Source organism: Nicotiana attenuata, chromosome 1, assembly GCF_001879085.1.
Source record: "Nicotiana attenuata strain UT chromosome 1, NIATTr2, whole genome shotgun sequence".
Classification (NCBI taxonomy): domain Eukaryota; kingdom Viridiplantae; phylum Streptophyta; class Magnoliopsida; order Solanales; family Solanaceae; genus Nicotiana; species Nicotiana attenuata.
The window spans coordinates 103,642,351-103,650,568 of record NC_031989.1 but is presented as its reverse complement, the minus strand read 5'-3'; the positions used below and the strand labels follow the sequence as shown (position 1 = coordinate 103,650,568).

The window sequence follows — 8,218 nt, the reverse complement described above, 5'->3', positions numbered from 1 at the left end:
GTAACTTGCAAGGAATGAATATAGAACTCAACTATTCTATTACTATCCAGCTATAACCAATCCTTAAGTGAAATGTAAAACTAGAGAATAACTTACACAGTAGAGGAAAAAATACATAAACACATAACCTGATGTGGAGCGCATCCCGATCCCACCATATAACCAATATCAATATGAATATGCAACCTTATTACTCCATATCAACCCACCCTTATTCCTCCTGTTGCGGCGTGCAACCCGATCCCACCATACAATAGTAATTCACCCTTATTCCTCCTTAATATACCATCCTTATTACTCCTGTTGCGGCGCGCATCCCGATCCCACCTTATAATAGCATTTCACCCTTATTCCTCCTCAATATATCACCCTTATTCTTCCTTAATATATCACCCTTATTCCTCTTGTTGCAGCGTGCAACCCGATCCCACCATATCAGTACCAATCACACAATAAGAGCAGAAAGTTCACAATTTAGCTCAAAACTCCCCACCATATTAAACCTCAACTAAAACAATTGGAAACCTGTACAATTATGAAACTTCACTCAAATTATACTACTCAGCGAAACCAAATCCAAAATATACCATAAAACACCGATAAACCGACTTGAGCCAATAATATGAGACAGTGAAACTACGGAATAGCTAATACCCTCATCAATGAAAAACAATATCTGACAAGTAGCAATTAAGCATGGAAATACCAGTGAAGCATGTAGCAGTTAAGGCAAAAAAACAATATATTATGAACGGGAAGAAAACGGGCAAACATATTAATTAGCGGCGTATTGGTACTCGTCACCTCACCTATACGCCACACACATGGATTTTCACATAGCAATTAAGTCGGGGATCCCAAATCCCTCGAGTCAAAGTTAGACATACCACTTACCTCGATCCACAGGCCACTCAATGCGCAATTACCGTTTTTCCTCTAGTTTCCACCTCCGAACCACTCGTATCTAGTCATAATTAACTTAATAACATCAATTATCGCTAAAGAAATCAATTCCAATACACAATTATAAGATTCCCAACATTTCCCCCATAAAGTCAAAAATCGACCCCGAGCCCGCTTGGTCAAAACTCGAGGTTAGGACCAAAACCCATTCACCCATTCACCCCCGAGCCCGAATATGTAATTAGTTCCAGAATCCGTCCCCAAATCGAGATCTAAATTCCCAAATTTTTAAAATTTCCAATTCTCCCAAAATCCGTAATTTTCTACCCTTAAAGAACAAGATTTAAGACTAGGAATTCAATAGGTGATAATGGAAATTGAAGAAAACGAGTTAAAGAGTGCAAACCTGTTATTTTGTGTTGAATTCCCTCTTCAAAAATCCCCCTAGGTTGAGTTCTAGTGATGAATTCTAAAATTTGGGAAGAAGTTCCGTTTTGTTCTGTTTTAAAAATCACTGGACAGGTCTTCATCGCATTCGCGAAAGACCTGTCGCGATCGCGATGCACAGCAGCTGGAAAGGCCTTCGCGTTCGCGAAGAGTTGCACGCATTCGCGATGTCTGTCCCCCCTGACCTTCGCGTTCGCGAGCCTAGGCTCGCGTTCACGTAGAACAACTCGATGATTCCCAGCCCACCTCTAATACATTACGCGTTAGCGTCAAGCCGGCCGCGTTCGCAACCATAGCCTCCCATTCGCATAGAACAAATCCATCCACAACCCATCTTATACTTCGCGATCACGAGAGTGGCTTCGCGATCGCGAAGCACAAAATAGCAGCATAACAGAAACATCAAACACACCATATTTTCTAAGGGTAAATCATCTCGTAGCCTATCGGAAACTCACCCGAGCCCTCGGGGCTCCAAACCAAACATGCACACAAGTCTAAAAACATCATACGGACTTGCTCGTGTGATCAAATCGCAAAAATAACACCTAAAGCTACGAATTTAGCACCAAATTGAATAAAATTTTCAAGAATGTTTTAAAACTTCTAACTTCTCAACCGGGCGTCCGAATCAAGTCAAATCAGTTCCGTTTCTTAACAAATTTCACAAATAGGATATAAATATTATAACAGACCTATATCGCGCTCCGGAACCAAAATACGACCCAATACCGACAAGATCAAACATTACCAAATTTCTTTAAACCATTATAATTTCAGTCTTTCAATTTTAATCAAAAATTCATATCTCGAGCTAGGGACCTCGGAATTCGATTCCGGTATACGCCCAGGTCCCATATATTACTACCTACCGAACGGGACCGTCAAAATACGGGTCCGGGTCCGTTTACTCAAAACGTTAACCGAAGTCAACTAAAAATCAATTTTTTAGGCCAAAAATTATTATTTCATCAATTTTTGCACATAAAAGCATCCGTAAATATGCCCGGGCTGCGCACACAAATGGAGGAGAGATGAAATGCGATTTTTAAGGCCTCGGTCATAGAATTGAGTTCTAAAACACAAGACGACCTTTTGGGTCATCACAAAATTACCCTTCAACTTCTGATTATGCTTTAAAATTAGCCACAAGTTGGAGCATCATTAGGGGTCAAGTGCAAATTTGAGAATTTTTCTTAACGACAGAGATAACATTAGATCAAAAGTTTAACAGGTGACAAAGATGCTCAATTACAAATAATACAAGAACAAATTTTACCCTTTTCCCTTTTTTTATTCGTATTCCAACAGTAGCAAATAGTTTTTCTCCAAACCTTTGTCAGTGGTGATAAATACATAAATTCAACTTTTTGAAAAGAAGATTGTGATGGAAATATTGTTAATTTTGCAACAAACCATCTCCTTTAATATTTAGAGACTTGTTTGATGTAACAGAATATATATTATTGGACACTATCAATTGATCTCCTGGATATCGTCAAAATCTCATTCGACTACTTGTATCCAAAACTATCATGATTTTTATTATATGATAAAAGACATATATTAGAAATAGGTAAAACCTACAACAATAGGAAAGAATTAATACACTATTGGTGGGGTTGACAAAAATTCAAAAGTTTGATGTCATTGCATCACTCTTGGGAAGGTTGATATGGAGTAGCAGTCAAGTATAAATCACTCTTTCTAGCACAAGTTACTCCTGATGACTCAGTCATGTCCAAGTCACTTGGATCGATTCCACTAGGGAGTTTCCAATCAAAATGATATAATAATTGAGCTAGTGGCAAATAAACATTAGCCAAACCAAATGATATCCCAGGGCACATTCTCCTTCCACTACCAAAGGGAAGATATTCAAAATTATTACCAATAAAATCCATAGAGTTGTGCTCAAATCTCTCTGGTTTAAAGCTTTCGACGTCATCCCAATATTTTGGATCTCTTCCAATAGCCCAAACGTGAACCATAAGTTTTGTTTTCAAAGGAATAGTGTAGCAGTTTATGTTTGTTTCTTCTCTTGATTCTCTTGGGAGCAAAAGGGGAAACGGAGGATGGAGTCTGAAAGTTTCTTTGATGACTAATTTTAGGTATTTCAACTCCTCGACATCATTTTCATCAAAAGTTTCTTTCCCGCTAAAGGCTTCTCTCACCTCTGCTTGGGCTTTAGCGAATACACTTGGATTCTTCATCATTTCGACCATGGCCCAGTCAATTGTAGTTGATGAAGTTTCTGTTCCCGCACCAAACATGTCCTTCATTTTTTAGCAAGTTTGAGTATTAAATTTTCTCACACATGCTATATATATTGTACAAACTTTTTGACCAATTTCTACTGAAATATTCAAATAACTTATTTATACTAGGTTTATAAAAGTTCCAGGCCAAATATTTTGTTTACACATGATATTTTGCTACTTATTTGATTATTATCCTAGAAATGCTAAGTTGTGTGCGTTGACATAGTTTTTTTCATGGTACTTTTCAAATGCGTAACTTTGGTCATGAAAGTAAGATCATTAGTAGTCCTATTTGAAAACTAAATTAAGTGACTCTTTAAGTAACAAAATAATTATGCAATTAGAGAAAGTACCAAGTGTACACTTAAATCATAATACTTCCTTGGTTTCATTCTATATGGCGGTGTTTGATTGGATATAAAATAAATTATTAAAAAAAATGATAGAGACTTTTGGAACTTAAACATGCCATGATATAGCTATAAATATATGTCATTAAGGATATAATGGTCTTAAACATGCCATGATATTTCTATAGCTATAAAAGCATGTCATTAACAGGTCATTTGGTTGGAAACAAGTTTTTCCGGGATTAATTATGCTGAGATTAGTTATTCCATCCTCCCATAGGGATAAAAAATACTACAATAATGGAATAACTAATCCCATGATTAGTTATACCGCAATTTTATCTCAACCAAATATGGGATAAACTTATCTCAAATTTAATCTCGAGATTAATTATTCCTTATCCCTCGTACAAAATGAGCCCTAAGGGTATAGTTTAAAGTTAAATTATCTCTAGCCGTAAATTTATCATTCTTTTTGGAAAAAAACTAAAAAGAAAAAAGTGTCATATCAAATTGAACAGAAAAAGTAAAAATAATGAGGGAAGAATGATGCAGTATATAATACTTACAAAAATAATAGCTTTGATGTTGTCGTTGGTGATTGGGAATTGAAGGCCTCCCTCTTTCATAAGTCTTAGTAGTACGTCAATTAAACCTTCACCTCCTAATTCATCATTATTCTTTCCAGTTGCAATTTTCTTGTGCTCGTTGATAATTTTCTCAAGAATGGCATCTAATTCATGGTGTGCATCCATAACTTTAGCCTTCATTCCACTGAGCACATGAAGAAACTTCAATGAAGGTGTATTAGGTGATACCCTTTTTTGCTTGAGCCCGACCGGGTTGGGTCCGGTCCGGAGCAAATCGGGGCCATCGAACCCGACCTGGATGCAAGGTAGAACGACGGCCACGTCTACAACCGAGGTCGAGTCATTTCGAGACCGTTACAGAGCTCGATAGGAGTCACCACCGGATGGAGAGACACACAAGGTCGGAAGCCGGACTCGTAACGGATAACCAAGCGTCGCCGGATATCTCGCCCAAACGTGATTTTCTCAACCACTTCAGGCCATTAAGGCGTAATTACAGGGATCCACGATGTAATCAATTGACCTACCTTATTTTTACCCTTAATCAGAATGTATAAAAGGGGATCTCTCTAAATTCTTGTGGATCATCAAGCACAATTGTTCTAAGCAATATTATATTCTGCGATTATTTACTTTAACAGCAATTGTTGAGTCTTTATCTTTATTTTCCTTAACCTAAAAACCTTGTGTATCTTTTAGTTCACGGATCCTTAAAACCCCATATAAATTCAATTGTTATCCGGATTCGAGGGTAAACAGTTTGGCGCCCACCGTGGGGCTAAGGATATTGGTGAGCTTTTTGATACTCTTTCTTGACGCATCACAACACACTGGTTCTTTGCAAAAGAGTCCATCTTACATTCAAATTACCAACTCATAGAATGGCACAATCAATTAACAACGAACTTGAACAGCAGACGGGAAACAATGGAATGCCCGGGCTCGAAAACCCGATAGATGCCGGTTCCCGGATGGCGCTCAACACTGATCAGGCCTCCGGATCATCACATAGCGTCCGGGGAGAGGACGATTCGAGGGCCCAGGCAGTCGGCGAAGAGACTATCAACCTTAAAATGATTTTTGACATGCTGCAAGCCCAGCAATNGAGGGGTGGATCTGACCTAAGGTCACCTCGTACCGCCGGCAGAACTCCACTATGATGGGTTCTAAGGGGCCTAAGGTGAAGGGATATGTATATACACTAAGATATCCTTCAACGTGAGTCATAATCGACTCGTCACGGGAAGGGGCGACCAGGTCTTTCCCTTCCCATCTACATTCAGCCCTCACCCGGTCTAGGCAACCGGGAGTGATTAGACTAATATACTCCGATGCCGGTTCGCCGCGGCCCGGGACCGATGATGGGTTTTCAACCTGGAAGTCGGCAGATACCGAGCAACCAGTCGGTGTGAATGCTTTCAATGGGGGTTCTGGCGCAGGTTCATCAGATCTAGCGGGGCTCGCGGCCGAGCTTGGTCTAGAAGGATCCGATCTTTGTGAAGTTTTCGCCATTTCTTAAAGCTTTACGAAGAGATGAAAAGAAAATACAACCAACGCAGAATTTGAGAAAGATAGGAAATGTTGAACCTGGAAGGGTCGTTTATACTTTTTTCATGAGGCGGTGGCACGAATCGCGAAGCCACAGACACGAAGCGACAGACAATTAAGAGAAGCATTAAATGCCTGCAGCAGGCGTGGTCAGAGCACTCGATGGCTTTTTCACCTGGCGTATGGCCATACGTCACGGGCATCACGTCACCGGTCATATCGTTTATTATCATTACTCTCTAATAAACGAGGGGACTATCTGTATTAGGTGATACCCTTTTTTGCTTGAGCCCGACCGGGTTGGGTCCGGTCCGGAGCAAATCGGGGCCATCGAACCCGACCTGGATGCAAGGTAGAACGACGGCCACGTCTACAACCGAGGTCGAGTCATTTCGAGACCGTTACAGAGCTCGATAGGAGTCACCACCGGATGGAGAGACACACAAGGTCGGAAGCCGGACTCGTAACGGATAACCAAGCGTCGCCGGATATCTCGCCCAAACGTGATTTTCTCAACCACTTCAGGCCATTAAGGCGTAATTACAGGGATCCACGATGTAATCAATTGACCTACCTTATTTTTACCCTTAATCAGAATGTATAAAAGGGGATCTCTCTAAATTCTTGTGGATCATCAAGCACAATTGTTCTAAGCAATATTATATTCTGCGATTATTTACTTTAACAGCAATTGTTGAGTCTTTATCTTTATTTTCCTTAACCTAAAAACCTTGTGTATCTTTTAGTTCACGGATCCTTAAAACCCCATATAAATTCAATTGTTATCCGGATTCGAGGGTAAACAGAAGGAAATATATCAGCAATATCAAACCCTTCCATTAAGCTTGACACTTTTTTTACTAGTCGTGCAAATTCGTCTTGCTCCTTGTACTCTTGCCCAAAGGCGGATCTGCATGTCATAGAGCTTGTGAATATAGAAATTCTTTTTGTTACATTAACTGGCTTACCAGAAGATGATCGAAAAAATTCAATCATACGAAAAACTTCATCTCGTCTAACTGAGCTGAATGACCTAACATTTTTGGCACTAAGCAATTCCAAGAGACAAATTTTACGCATTTGTCTCCAATAATCACCATAGGGGAAAAGACAATGTCCGTCCCGTTATAGCATACAATTTTGGCAGCCAAAAGTAAAGGCCTAGATGCAAAAGCGAGGTCATGAGTTTTTAGTACTTCTTTCGCCATCTCAGCGGAAGTAACAGCAACTAGAGAAACTTCACCCAGATGAAGGTGCATAATTGGACCATATTTTTTGGCTAAATCTCCAAGGATATGATGTGGAGGTCCACCTAGCAAATGAAACATGTTTCTAAGTAAAGGTAATTTCCATGGACCTGGAGGCAATCTTTTAGTTTGGCTATTGGAATTCTTCCATTTCCTTAATAAAAAGAGGAATGACACAAAAAGGAAAAGGGAAAAGAAGTTGAAGTACTGCATTTTGGGAGGATTAACAATCTATTGGAAATGTATGCTCTTTTATAGGGTTTTTGTTGTGGCAAGAAATGGAATTCTTCTAGAGAAATATGACAGATGCACATTTCTGCAACTCTTTTATGTTAATTTGTTGACGTAGATAGAAATTAAGAGAGAAAGTATTCTGGAACTTGTGATCTTAAATATACCTGACATTTGTATAGTTATTAAATTTTTAACTTGGAAATTGTAATCTTAAATATATCATGATATTTGTTTGGTATAAAGTCAAGTCATTAAAAAGTAACATAAAAAGTTTGAAGTTAAATTATTTTTGAATACAAAGATGAGTTCATTATTTTTGAAACAGAATAAAAAAAAATATTGTTAGTTAATTAAAATGAAACCGAGGGAATAATTCTATAGATGCAAAATAATTCATAGTAGACCGTCCTACTTACAAGGGTTTTGTGGCAATAATTAACTTCCGGTCGTAGTTATATTCAATTATGGCTGCTGCAAAAGAAGGCAAATGTTTTGAAATCAATATAATAAAAAAGTAGTCAAAAAATAAATCTGGTGGAGGCCAAAGACGCCAGATCATTTTTTTTATTTATTTTTTGTATAGCCGGACTACAACTTGTGCATTTGTTTTATTTTGATTGTCATAAATGCTCCACAAA

At 38.7% G+C, this 8,218-nt stretch overlaps 1 pseudogene; it reads right to left on the bottom strand.

Moving 5' to 3' along the window:
• On the bottom strand, positions 2,894-7,732 carry LOC109231556 (annotated as a pseudogene).